Source organism: Punica granatum, chromosome 4 (genome assembly GCF_007655135.1).
Source record: "Punica granatum isolate Tunisia-2019 chromosome 4, ASM765513v2, whole genome shotgun sequence".
Taxonomy (NCBI): domain Eukaryota; kingdom Viridiplantae; phylum Streptophyta; class Magnoliopsida; order Myrtales; family Lythraceae; genus Punica; species Punica granatum.
The window spans coordinates 29269371-29283679 of record NC_045130.1 but is presented as its reverse complement, the minus strand read 5'-3'; the positions used below and the strand labels follow the sequence as shown (position 1 = coordinate 29283679).

At 41.4% G+C, this 14309-nt stretch overlaps 1 long non-coding RNA gene across 1 annotated transcript; it reads right to left on the bottom strand.

Moving 5' to 3' along the window:
* Positions 1–9712: 9712 nt before the first annotated feature.
* Positions 9713–13764, bottom strand: LOC116203193. Its single transcript, XR_004156222.1, has 3 exons — positions 13496–13764; positions 11378–11458; positions 9713–10044 (listed from the first exon to the last, which is right to left on the bottom strand). It is a non-coding gene; the product is annotated as an uncharacterized LOC116203193 (long non-coding RNA).
* Positions 13765–14309: the final 545 nt, after the last annotated feature.

Sequence of the window (14309 nt, the reverse complement as noted above, 5' to 3'; positions counted from 1 at the left end):
GGTTTATGGGTCCGTGCGGTGCAGGGAAACTAAAGGCACGGGTTTATGGGCCCGTGGAGTGTAGGAAAAGTAAAGACACTGGTTTATGGGCCCGTGCAGTGCGAGAAAATAAGACACGGGTTTATGGGCCCGTGCGGTGCGAGAAAGGTAAAGACACGGGTTTATGGGCCCGTGCGGTGCGAGAAAGGTAAAGACACGGGTTTATGGGCCCGTGCGGTGCGAGAAAGTAAAGACACGGGTTTATGGGCCCGTGCGGTGCAGGAAAAAGTAAAGTCACAGGTTTGTGGGCCCGTGCGGTGCGAGAAAATAAGATACAGGTTTATGGGCCCGTGCGATGCATGAAAAGTAAAGACACGTGTTTATGGGTCCGTGCGGTGCAGGGAAAATGAAGACATGGGTTTATGGGCCCGTGGAGTCCAGGAAAAGTAAAGACACTGGTTTATGGGCCCGTGCGGTGCGAGAAAATAGGACACGGATTTATGAACCCGTGCGGTGCGAGAAAGGTAAAGACACGGGTTTATGAGCCCGTGCGGTGCGAGATAGTGGTAGCGAAGTGCATGGAATGCAGGAGCAAAGATCAGTGTTAAGGAATAGCGCTTGGCGCTGAAAGGACAGTTCGCTTGACACTAAGCCAAGATCACGCTGAGGTGATGTAGTGGTGATTATGGCTTGCGGATCGTCGTGTGACCGAGGTACTTGTTTGATGACGGTGTCATGCGTAGCCTCGAGGTCCTTGATTTGTCGAGGACCGGTCTCGCTCCGAGGCGGTTGCTTCGCTGAGGATGCCCCGGTCATGGGATGAGGGATTTTGCTTTGCGAGGAGTTGCATGCTAAAGGACTTGAGCTCTGGGATGGAGCACCTACGTATCTCTAGTGGTTGGGTATCAGAGTCTGCCGTAATTCTTGCGATGCTTATGATACCTGTGATCCTAGCATTACTAGTAGATCATAAGAGAAATACTAACAAGTGATGGACACAGGTAAGCATGAAAATGTTGCAATACGCATATCTTCAGTTTCGGGTCGCCTGAGCAACCCATGAAGATTTTTGCATTGACAGTGCAAGTAGGTCCCGTTCTTGGAGGCCTAGATACGAGGCCTCCAGGGGCTCCCGTTAGCCATGCATGGGCATATTGGGACTTCATCGACGATGCCCTACCAGCTCTACCATTTGTTTAACACGCTCGTCAGCTTTGGACCCTTCTCATCGGGGCACCATAAGGCGACTGTGTTTGTAACCCGCACGGGGATTTTTTTGCCCAGATTTGATCAGACTCGATCTAACCATTTCCAGAATGCTATGACTAGACCTCAGAAAGGAATGTCTGGGATTTCGGCTTTGTGGTAGCCTGTTGAAGGGTGGCTGTGACCCATTCTGGAGTTATGCAAAGACAAACAGAAAAGAGAAAGCTTGGGAGAACGCGTTGCTCCAGGCTAAAAGGATACACGAGTTCACGCCTGTAGCGAGATGTACCCTTTTTCCTCTGTTCTTCTGTTGTGTAGGCTGTATCAAACTGCTTGGATAGCATGCTCGGTTTGCCCACTGTGCTTGAGGAGGAATCCGCGCTGGACGGTTGAGCTGTGTTGGAGGGTTGATCAAGGATCATGTTGGAGTAGATAATCTGGCCACTTCCGTTGAGGATCCCTAGTCCGCACGATGTGTGAGAGACTAGGAGGTCAATTTTATCTATCTCTCATTTTGCTCTCCTTTTGCTACGGTCACCCACCTCGGGGCCGCACCTCTCAACCTAATGGAGAAGAGCTCTCCTTTTGCCACGACCGCCCCAAAGGGTTTCCGGTCATGCCTCTCTTTTACCCTATCTTTTGCCTAGGCCGCCCCAAAAGGGGTTTTCGACCTAGCGGGCTCGATTCTTTTATCTCTCGAGTTTGCAAGGGCGAAGGTTTCAAAGGATTCAACCTTCAAGTGCATTGTTTTATACTCCATCGATGAGTTGTGTCTGCTGCTCTCCTTTTGTCGAGGTTTGTTGATTTTTCAAGATTAGCGATGCCGGAGTTTTAAATCTTAGCGGTGCCTTGTTTTGTTCATTGGTGGGTTTTTCCCGCGTCTTTTCTCTCTCTCTTCATTGGCGGGTTTTTCCCGCTTCTTTTTGCTATGTTTTTTTTCCTTACAACTGGGGTTTGTTTTGTGCCCCATGTCTTTGTTTGAAACTCCACGATTTTGCATCACCGAGGCCGCTTTGGTGTGCTTCGCCTCGTGGAGACTTGTTGTATGTTACTAGCCTATTTTGTGAGGACCGGCTTTCTTAGAAGTTTGACTCTCGCGTACTCGGAAGTCGAACTCCGTGTCATTTGCCCTTGCAAGCATTACATGTGAATTTCCCCTGTTGTCTAGGAAAAGAAAATGTCAAATTGCCCCATATGGAATAGGGAACCGAGGTTGTCTCGGCGCGAATGTTGAACGGGGATGTCCCGGTCTTCATTTGTTGAAGTGGCCCGTGGTAGGCGCCTGGTGTGATGTCTCTGATCATCTCTTGTTGTTTTTTACAGCGCGTGCCTCTTGGAGGGTGCACGTTGTTGGAACCACTGGATGTTCGAGGAAGACGGTTGCACTAATGCTAAGTGATTCGCTCGATTGTCCTTATTTTCGACTTCATAGGGGGGTACCTCATCGTCGGACACCTCCCTTGTCAAAGTATAAGGAAAGGGTCCGAGACAAGTTCTCAAAGAAGTGTGAACTCGTGCATCGCTCTTCGCCTGTGGTCAATGTGCCCCTGTAAAGGATGACAAAGAAGACAATGCATTAGGCGATTATGCGGAGAATATGTGGTAAGAAATATGAGATGGTCACACAGGAAAATCCCTTTTTGTCCCGCGCGCGACCCATGGGGTGCCACGTGTAGGTGGCATTTGTTTCTGGGAATCTAGTCATCACTACTCTGGAGTGGTTAAACCGTGACTAAAGTCACATAAGCATATTTTCCCTAGTTGCTAGTAAGCATACGCAGTCGTCCTAGGGAAGGCTCGAGGAGTCGGGTCCCATGAGGACAGGCGAGTCGAACAGGTCCAACAGAACTAATAGGGCGTCGCAAAAACTGTCCTAATGCTCCATTGAAGGATTTGTTCATGTCGAGAGCCCATTTGTGGGAATGCATTTAAATTAAAGTAAAAGAGAGTTTAAAGAAGACTGCGTATGTTGCCCCCGTATTCAATCGGCGACCACAACAGAGGTGAATGAGATCCATTCTTTGATCAGAGGCATGATCGTGCTGGTATCTCCTGTGATCGAGAGTTGGGTCATGCTCTGCTTGTGTAGCTGTCACTTCCAGTCTTTGCAGCGAAATGATTAGACTTGCTCCTCGGAGTATCGCTTGGATGAATTTGAATCCAAGTCGATTTTGGATTTCAGATGAGCCTGAAAGTAGTAAATGCGAGGTGTCAAAACCTGAATGTAGTAAATGCGGGGCCAAAACTCCAAAGCAGTAAATGCTGGGCCGGGGCCCGAAAGCAGTAAATGCAGGACCGAGGCCCGATACGGGGCCGAAGCTCAAAAGTGGGGCCGAAGCCCGATGAGAGACCGAAGCCTTAAAGTGGGGCCGAAGCTCGATGCGGGGCCAAAACCCAAAAGCGGGCCCGAAGCCCAATGCAGTAAATGCGGGGCCGAAGCCTGATGCAGTAAATGTGGGATCGGAGCCCGATATAGGGCCAGAGCCCGATGTAGGGCCAGAGCCCAATGTAGTAAATGCGTGCTCGATAAGAAAGTGCAAGAGATGCAAAAGTAAAGGTCAATGCTGAGGAACAGTGCATGGCACTGCAAAGCGATGACTCTGATTTTTCTTGCGGTCTTGCTTTGTGGAGCAGGGATGGGGACTTAGTGTTAAAATCCCAAGGAGCTGGATGAGAGACGTTTGTTGTCTCAATTGTGGTCGCTCAGTATTCAGGTTGTCTTCTTGTTGAGAATTTCCTGCAATGGGAAAAGAAAACAATGAAATAGCATAAACTGTTCAGGATTTCAATGCAAGAGTGTAGGGAAGCGAACTGGCCTGGTAGGCGTCGTGCGAGCGCACTGAGGGACGTATGCTGAAGATTCGGCACGGGCAGGGAGAGATGTGCTCGCACGACGCCTAGTGACGCGCTCTGACAGGCCAAGAAACGTGTTGGAACACGTGGAGGCGTAGAGGAATGGTGAAGACTGTAGGTTATCTACCAGCGAAATTTGGCACGACTCACCTGTCATGTGAGAATGCGTGGTAGTTACAAAATAATAAATAAACAGAATACATGCGATGCATGAGTTTTGAGAATACTAATGCAATCATTCACATTGACTAGGACGGTTCAAAGTACAATGCAAGTTTTGAAATTGAAGTCCTAAGTCGATTTTCCACTGCGCTCGGGGCGTGAGCCTACGCCACTTTGGAAAGCACCGGTTCTGGGCCGAGACCTCTCCAAGGCAGTATTCACTTGGGCCAACTCTTGATCACGTCTCGAAAGCTCGATGTAGGCGCCTGCGAGTTTCCTCGAAATTGATTCCTGTGGCTCGCTCCTTCCTTCGTCGGCTTCCTTGAAACTAAAGCATCGAGAGAGAACCAAATGCTAACAGTGATGAAGGTTATTGACTTTCTGTGGACGCAGAGCCAATGAGTTCAGTCGAAGAGCATAACGAGTCTGAGGTTACAGAAGCATTCGCCAACTTTTTTGTTGAGATGGGGATGTCTCCTTAACAACTTTTTTGTTATGGCGCCCTCCTCTCACTCACTCACTCCCTCCCTCCCCCCTTCCCCCTCTCTCTCTCTCTCTATATATATATATATACGCGAGGGCACTGGGGGCCTTGACGCATCCGGTGACTACACTTGTAGGGGAGGTCACAGGCCCCCACCCAAGTTGCCCCTCTCTCAACCAAAAAGAAAAACTTATTTAAAAAAAATTAAAAGGAGATTAAATAAGGATGCTTAAATCAAGTTGTTTCCCTTCAACAAGTCTCAGGGTTTGAGTCTTGTAGATGGAAAAAATATATGCTGGCAGAGCTTTACCCCTTAGTTGACCGATCTGACTCGAACTGGATTAGTCGGGACCAATGGACTACCAGATATCGAAGTACACATTTAACAAAAAGCATAAATCAAGTTGTTTCTAGCTTTTTTCACTTTTTTTAATTGTATATGGACTAAGTTAACAACGTTACGTGCCACGTCAATGTTTATGTAACCGCCATTGATGATAGACTATTTTGTCTGATGAAATGAACATCTAGGAAGTTGTGGTTGCGAAAATCTTATTTTGAGGACTAAAGTGGTGGGTAATAAATTCTTTGAGGACTAAATTGATAATATTGACTCATAAGAAAACGATATCATTATCTATTTTGATCCTAAAAAATGGTTCTTTTTCCAGCGTTAACTCCATGTCAGCTTTCACATCAAATTCCCATCACAGTGTGGACTAGCAATTGACGGCTAGACTATTTTTTTCACTTACAAGGGACGTTATGGGCTTAATATAATGAAATGAAAATCCTAAATATATATAATAAAAGGGCGCGGATACTCTCACTCCCACCTAAGTATCGAACCTGGGATAAATTGCTAGATTAGTGGACGAAATGGACATCGAGGGATAAATTGGTTTAAAATTATTTTAAGGACTAAACTGTTAATTGAGAAATCTTTTAGGGACCAAAATGATAGTCCCTCTTTCTTATATCTCCAAACACTCAAACATTTAACGGCCATTAATTCATTGAACAATGATAGATATAGAAACAAGTGGTCATTTAATGGCCATTAATCACGTAAAAGTCCTAGGCATGGTAGGTGCTCTCAATCAGTGGCCTCAACACGGAACCTATGGACCCCCACAAAGATTCAAATTTGATTCAACTTAAATTAAGTTTGTATTTGATAACAACTTAATCAAATAAGTGCTTAAAAGTTAGTTATAAATAAGTGGAAAAATAAATGAAAGGAAGAGAGAGAGGAAAAATGAAGGTCTAATTATACATAATCATTCAGTAAAAAACCACTTAACAAGTAAATAATGCAATCGACATAAAAAAATCAATTTTAACTTATTAGTATCTTTAAGTACTTTCTCACGATAGATCTTCTCATCCATATCTTTCCATTTTATTTTTTTCTTTCTTTAACTAATTTGTAACAACTTAACTAACTTTTTTTCAGTGTGAACCCTGGTATCTGAAGTTCAATTGGAACCCGACTAATCCAGTCGAGCCGGGTTGACCCACTAAAGGGTAAAACTCTCTCATCGTGGATTTTCTTTACTCATAAGGACTCAAATCCGACACTTTGCTTAAGCGGAACAACCATCGAACCGCTTAAATCAACCGACGTTAGTACAACTTAACTAACTTTTAATTATTTAATTTATCAAATACACGCTTAAGTTAAATGTTTAATTAATTAGTGAACTTTTTATATTCTTAATTGCTTATTTACTTAAATACTACAAAGTTTTTTATTTTTATGTTTGCCCTTGTCATTATTATAATATATTATATTTATAGTTTTATAAACAATTTCAACAACGAGCATGTGGCTCAATAACATATTGAACTCTCCAAGTGGCTGGACTATACTTGCATTGAAGGATTTGAAACCCACTAAAAGTATCTTGTAATTAATTTCAAGCTAATGTTAAACGGGATTAGTCTCCACAAATAGTTAGCTGCTTGACAGCAATGACACATGATTTGGGACTTGATAGAAAGTGTATTCTTTTTATCCTCAATTTCTAGTTGCTATTTCAATTTCGTTCTCAATGCGTCACAGTTTGTCCATTTAGGTCTTATCACTATAATTTTCTCCAAAATTTAAGAAAACTACAAAAAAAAATAAAGAAATGATTGCAGGCACTACATTCGACTCACTAACAGACCTTCAGCTATCTGGGGTGAGGGTATTCACTGTTGGTGAGACCCACTCTCTTAACATTGATATCCGAAACTAAGACTTCTTGGATTAGTGTTGATCCGGGGAGGGACCATCATTGGCAGCCACACTCACCACACAAGGTTACTAACTTGTAGCCAAAATTAAGATGCATTTTCCCTTTTTAATTTTAACAAGAATACTTTAGGGGGAAAATCATGAAAATATGAAAATATTAAACATTTGAGAAAATTTTACTTAACAATCCGTGAATTTTTGAGCAAGGTCCACAATAGCTGATTTGATATACAACCCTACATATATACTAATATCTCTTGGGGATTTGGTTCCGAGATGGACGGATACGATGAAGATGAAACATGAACTCGACGAACACGGACAAACACGAAGGATGGGAAAGCTTCAAGGCACGATCAATGCTTTCCAAATAGAATTATCTGCCCCCACATGTAGTTTGCTAATGAGCGTTGATGGAGATCCTCCCAGGATACAACGAAGTTTAAGAGTTCTTGATTAGCAAAGTCGAACAATTGACGAACTCTCACTCCTTTTTCTTGAATTATTTCGAATGATTTCAATCATAACTTTTGGTACAAGAGCCTATAACTTATAATGATCAAGGGCACCAACAAAGTGTATATTCTTTGTTTGTAATCGTTTAGGACGTCTCTTTTCTGTTAAAATCAGTCCCACAGAGGAACCTTTTCGGTTATTTGAACGTTTATGGACGTTATTGAAGGAATAACCGCAATCCCGCTCTCAGATTGTGATCCGAAACTTATTTCTTCGAACAATTCACCGTGATTGTTCGAACAATTCCTCGAAACGTGATACGAAATCACATTTACACCGATGCCTGGCTTTTGTCCTAGTGAGTATGAATTACATCAAGTAATTCATTAATGTATAGACCCAACGAATTTGCAATCTACTAATATCAACATTCCCCCTTTGGATTGCCAATTCCAGAAATTAATTATACAACGATCATGCATAAGACAGTGGTGTTCGTAAATTAAACTCTGTCTTAGTGTAAACTCTCAAAGTACGAACAAGTGAGCTGTGGCTAGTCGTTTAAACTGTCACTCTCGAGTCGATATCGAAAAAGTCATACACTCGATCGTAAGAACTCAAGTAAGAGCTTTCATTTTAGCACCGTTATGACCATGTGCTCATCCCGTTTTCATGAACATGTGCAAGTGAAAAACCTTGAGAAAACTCTCCTTCATATATGTACTTGATTTGCGGATTGATGAATCGGTTAACGAACTTGACCAATTTTGCAGTTGCAAATTTGAGCATTGTCACATGTAATTCCATGGAATAACAAAACTTATTTCCATGAGCTCAAATTTACACAAAAGTTGTTGGATTAATAATGGACTCTGCCCTAGCAGCCCACTAAGCAGCCCCACAAGGGATGCGTCCACTATAACTAAATAAGGCCCATGCGCCGGCCCAAGTGAGAGACAATATCTATATCATAATATATATTTTCCTAATATATCTTGGGGAAGATCACATCAAATATATGTGGAATACATCAAATATTCTGAATATCTCGGAATCCCATCACCTCACACCCCTCCTATATAAACCCTAGAAGGTATGTTATTTAATTCCAAGCAATATTATACAGTCTCAAGCATAAATCTAACTTAAGTATCGGAGGAGGAAATCGAGAAAAACCCTCGATCTCCCTTGTTTGCAGGTTCGAAGCAGAATTGATTGAATATTTAGGATAGCGACAAACTAGGGTACGAATTCGGACTCCATCGTTTGGCGCCATCTATGGGAAACGATACAAAAGGCTATGAACGGAACTATTGTCGAGGATCATTCATCACATTTACCGTATTCAGAGACATGACAGATAAGTTCTTGCTTCCACTCAGCAATCTATTGATGCACATACATATTTGCATATATATTTGTGTGAATGAAACGAATCTAAGGTTATTTTGATTGGGCAATGACGCAGCGTACAACGCAAGTAACAGTCACAGACCTGTTGATTCGCGCACGAATACCGGAACTACGACCCTCTATACCTATTGATTCTACGAATACCAGGAAATAGGCATCAAACTCGAATCGATCCGAGATTGGACAAAGCACAAAAGCTCTGAATTTTATTGATAATCCAAAAGACAACTCCCTTCTACCCTAGGGCTTACAACGTTTAAATAGAGAAAACGAGAATAAATCGAAAGAAACAAAATATCCTTAAAAATAAACTATCTCCTAAAATATCGAAATATTCTTAAAGATAAACTAACAAAATATCCTTAAATATTGAAGATATTTATGACCGTGAAAATTTGCGACATCTGGAGCAGAGGCTGGATTAGCTGTATCAAAGGGATTAGCAGAGGGATCAGAGGCTGGATCGTATGGTAGAGCAGCTAACACAGCAGATGGCTGCACCTTTAGAGAATCAGAATCGGAGAAGCATTTTTTGTAGCGGGAGGCGATGGAGATCCCGAGTTCGACGAGGAGGAGGAGATTGTGATAGATTTCAACATCAATGATAGTGGTCTTCAAGGATCAGGCTTCTATGAGGGCGCTTTTGATGACTGCTGGTCTGCGGCCCGTGCGACCGTCGGAATCACTGGAGGAAGGCATTAACCGTGGACCCTAGCGACAATTGGAACCGTGGACCCACTCAGAGTCCAACTCAGCTAACCTTCTCTCAAAGTGATTTCGCCAAGAGTAGCTCTGAGTGAATGATCTATGTCTTTGTGCCTCAAGGGCGTAAAAACCACTAGGCCGACTTCGATCCAATGCATATTATATGTATTTGAATATGAACCATGTATATCACAAGGATACATCTCATAGTGTGTCACGACCCGAAATTTCAGTTGGATTTTCCCTATCTTTTCTCGATATCCATTACCACATAACTATTAATCTAAAACTGCCTTTCCATAAAATTCCCAAAAAAATATAAAACCAACCTGGTAAGCTCTAATATGTATGTACATCTCAAAAGAGAGATTTTCTTTTTCGCACCCATATCAATAATACAACTAAACAAAATTTCAGGTCGTAACATTTTCAAATCCATTCTATACCAAAAAGGGTATCTATCAAATAATTAAGGTCCCTACCTAGTTCTCCGAGCTAATCCCCGATATCAAAAAGTGTTTCTTCCGCGCAGCTAGAAGCTTATCTGAAAAAATATATGCAGGGTGTGAGCTGCATCTCAGTGAATACTATATTCCAGAGTAAAATGACATTTTTAAATAAATATTTAATTACAAATAACTAAATAATCAAATAACTAATATCATCACATCCAATCCAACTATCAACTCACTCGGCATACGTACACAGCATGTATATATATATATATATATATATATACACACTGTAATAATAATTATATCAAATATAATAACTAAATTTAAGTTCTACTAACCAATTCACACAACCCTTCCAACCGTTTCTCTAACACCCAATATCACATAAATATCAAATATTCACTCATTAGCATTCCATAGCAACTCACAACACAATCAATTGACAGATCCAACTCTAGCAACATCACGGTTTTCATAGAACAACTTCAGACAATCTCAACAATCATCACACCTCCAACAATCTCAACAATCAACACATCTCCAACAATCATACCAGCCAAACAATATACAATACGAACCAATTAATATAGCCATAGGGTTGCATTTCCTCGCAACAGAGTTGTGACGGTACTGTGACCCCGCACTCATATCCATAAATTCATCATTTCCTTTCTCATAAGCGGGGGCTGCCCATTATCCTCCGGCAGTAGGAGTCTAAGCGTCCATTTTTGTATCCCGCCGGATCAGCGGTCTAGGCGTCCCCTTTTATATCCCGCCGGATCCGCGGTTTAGGCGTCCATTTTTGTATCCCGCCGGATCAGCGGTCTAGGCGTCCCCTTTTATATCCCGCCGGATCCGCGGTCTAGGCGTCCATTTTTGTATCCCGCCGGATCAGCGGTCTGAGCATCCCTTTTTGTATCCCGCCGGATCAGCGGTCTAGGCGTCCCTATTTGTATCCCGGCGGATCAGCGGTCTGAGCGTCCCTTTTTGTATCCCGCCGGATTAGCGTCTAGGCGTCCCTATTTGTATCCCGCCGGATCAGCGGTCCCATGGCTATAATCAAACAATAATCACAAGCATAACAATTGCAACCATGCCATCGCACCTCATATATCATCATACACAAGCATAATCTCAATCACATTACAATGGTACCACATTATCATCACATACCTCATACATAATCAACATATACAATCACACTGCATATTTCAAATCAAAATAAACATAAAAGGGCAATATCTCTCAAATCAATTCATACAACATAGTAAGACCGATTTCTTAATCTTTAACTATCACAATATTCTTTCTAAATAATTTATATAACTATAATACATCATTTTACAAGATAATAGAGTATTCACATAATATATATATATATATATATATATATATCATTTCGCAATGGAATAAAGTACTCACCTAATACCAAAAATGGTTCACCGACTTCACCTTTTGGGTGCACCATCGATGTCCTCAGCTCCTATTAATCATAAATATAGCCTGAAAAACAAGTTATGCCTAACAATCATTTTCTCCCCTAATTTTCATACTAAATCATCCCGCAATGGCCTTGGAAGATCAACACAACTAAAGATATAAACACAACAATAACACTAGCCATAGGGTCTCAATATATCTTCATTCTACAAGGAAACGCAGTATTGACAAAAATTCTCAAAATATTTCATTGGAGTTGAGCCTAAGGCTAATCTCCAGGGCCCCTACCAATTTCAACATAAAAATCAGATGATGTACATAATATACAAGGTGGTTTTCTGTTTTAATAAGACTCAAGATATTTTCATGAAAAAGTCCACTACTAATCTCACTATGCTATTTAGTAATGTAAATAATGAAAATGGAACTTCCATTAACCCATGATCTCTTTGCAGTATTTTATCTCAAATAAATCTAAGAGAAAAAAAAAAGTTTCTTGCAATGCTTCTGACTAATTCAATACCAAACTTCTCCTATTCCTCCCTTTTACTTCCTATCAATTTCTCATCAATAGTTAATCTCATATTCAAAGAAATAACTAATTAAACATCATTATTGTCCTAACTTGCAGTAATAGTCGACCCTTCAAGCTTACTTCAATCACAACTAGAATAAGAGATAAAAATGACCTAAAGACACCCACTCACCCAAGGCAACACAAGTCAAGGAAGAACTTCAAATTTAATAGCTACTAGAGCAAAAGTCGATCAACAAAAGAGAAATCTTATTCGGTTACCAGCAGGACAACTCAACTCAGAAAGATAAATCTCATATTAGCTCCTAACCAGCAGCACGAACGAGACAAGGAAAAATCTCAACTAGCACTTAAACATGCAACTAATTTAACTAAGTATAAACTCAACCTCTTCATCAAAACTATACAACTATTGTTTCTTCTCATTTCTCCTCCTCTTGCTCAAGGACACGCAAAACAAAGAAAGAGAAACAAAAGAATCGGGGCAAATGCAAATATAAGAAAAATGGAACGAGTTCAAGATAACTTAACAAAAATGAGTTCCAAGATACTCAAATCAACTTTGATTTTCGATTCCAATGCCCCTTAATTCAACTATGGAATACCCAAAATGACATGAAAAGCTGGGGAGAATGACCTCAAAGCGTATACGAACGAAGACAACTTACCATATGATATGAAAGTGACCGAAACAAGTCTCTATAGGCCTCGCACATGACTGGACAGCATGCAAGATTATCTAAATCTATCTTACGGAGTCCTAATTATAAGTAATCAGTCCTCTAGAAGCATCTATAATTTATGTTAGTCTATGCTCCAACTCAGAAAAGATTTAACAATCTTTCAAGGGAAGAAACATAATTAATGAGGAGACCAAATGGAGAAATGAATTCAAGAACTCATATTTAGACCAGAATTTGCTATTAAATCTGGAAATAACGCAAACCACATTTGCCAACACCTTGAATACTTGACATTTCATATTAACCATACGTGCCACATGAAGGGAAATATTATCCGTAATCTCATCCCGATAAAATAATGAAATCTATGATTTTCCCCTTTCCGTTATATCGGCATTGAAGCACAATCCCGATTTACACTTACTTGCAACCTTTCTTCATTTCCTGGGACCGCCAGTTAAAGCAAATTAAGTACCACGACAAGATATTTCTAGACGTCAATACTTGCACCAATCTCCAAATAAAACCGATCACTCAATGGATAATCCGTCTATTCCCCTTTCCATATATGCCCTATTGCAATCAAGCTCAATATATAACTCCAAATCGGACTCCATCCATCAGATTAGAAATCCCAGCAAGAAAAGGAAAAGAAAAAATAGCTAGATAGGAAATATCATGGACTACACCGGGCTACCAGACAACGCATAAGTGATAATCTATGAATCTAGAGGAGAATCTACACTAATATGACATACGGATTGTGAGGAGGGAAGGAGAAGGAGATGCATGCAGTTGAGATGCAAAGCAGACATGACGAGAGCTCACATCTCAATAGGAAGCAGAGTCAACAAGGATCCGATTAAAGAGAGGACCCCTTACCTTAGGCCAACCTTGTTCCATTCGTCCATCTTCTTCCGCTTCCCTAACTTTTATCTCGAGCTTAGCCTCTCTCTTGCTCAACGCTCGTCCCGATCTCTCAACTTCTCTCTCTCTCTCTCTCTCGTTCTCTCAAGCTCTGTTTCCCTCGTTTTCCCCTCAGCCCAGAACAGAGCAAAAAGAAAAGAAAAAGAAAGAAAAAGGAAGAACAAATAAAATGATCAAGTGATGGCGGTGGAGATGGATTTAAGGGGAAATTGAGGGCCACGTGGGGCCCTTCTACCCTACCCTTTTTTTTTTTCCTGTGCAACAACTTATATATATATATATATACGTGTATATATACATATATATATATATGTAGATATACGTATATGTATGAAAAAAAATATCCGATCTTACATAGTGATTCCAGGTCAAGTACCCGTTAGAGGAAGCTTACCGAGTGAACAGCGAGGTTCCTCAACATGAAACGAACAGTGGAGTACAGGTGCGCGTTCCGATTTGCAAGTCCTGTCACCACCGAGCAAGGCACGGTCGTGTGAATTTGTACAATGACCTGCAAGCTAACGAACGATAGAGCCTGACAACTTCGAGATAATTATACTATTATCGAGAAGCGTCGATGTGCCTGCAAAGCACCAGCCATGAAACTTGATGAGAACTATCAGAGAGCGAGCAAGGGAGTAGCAGGGGCATGGGGCATGGATTGATGAGACCCCGATGCATGTGAGCTGAGCATCAAGGAACTTAAGCTCGCTACCGAGCAACACTGTGTGAGCAATGTCTAAGCAAGGGGACAAGAAGCTCTACATGA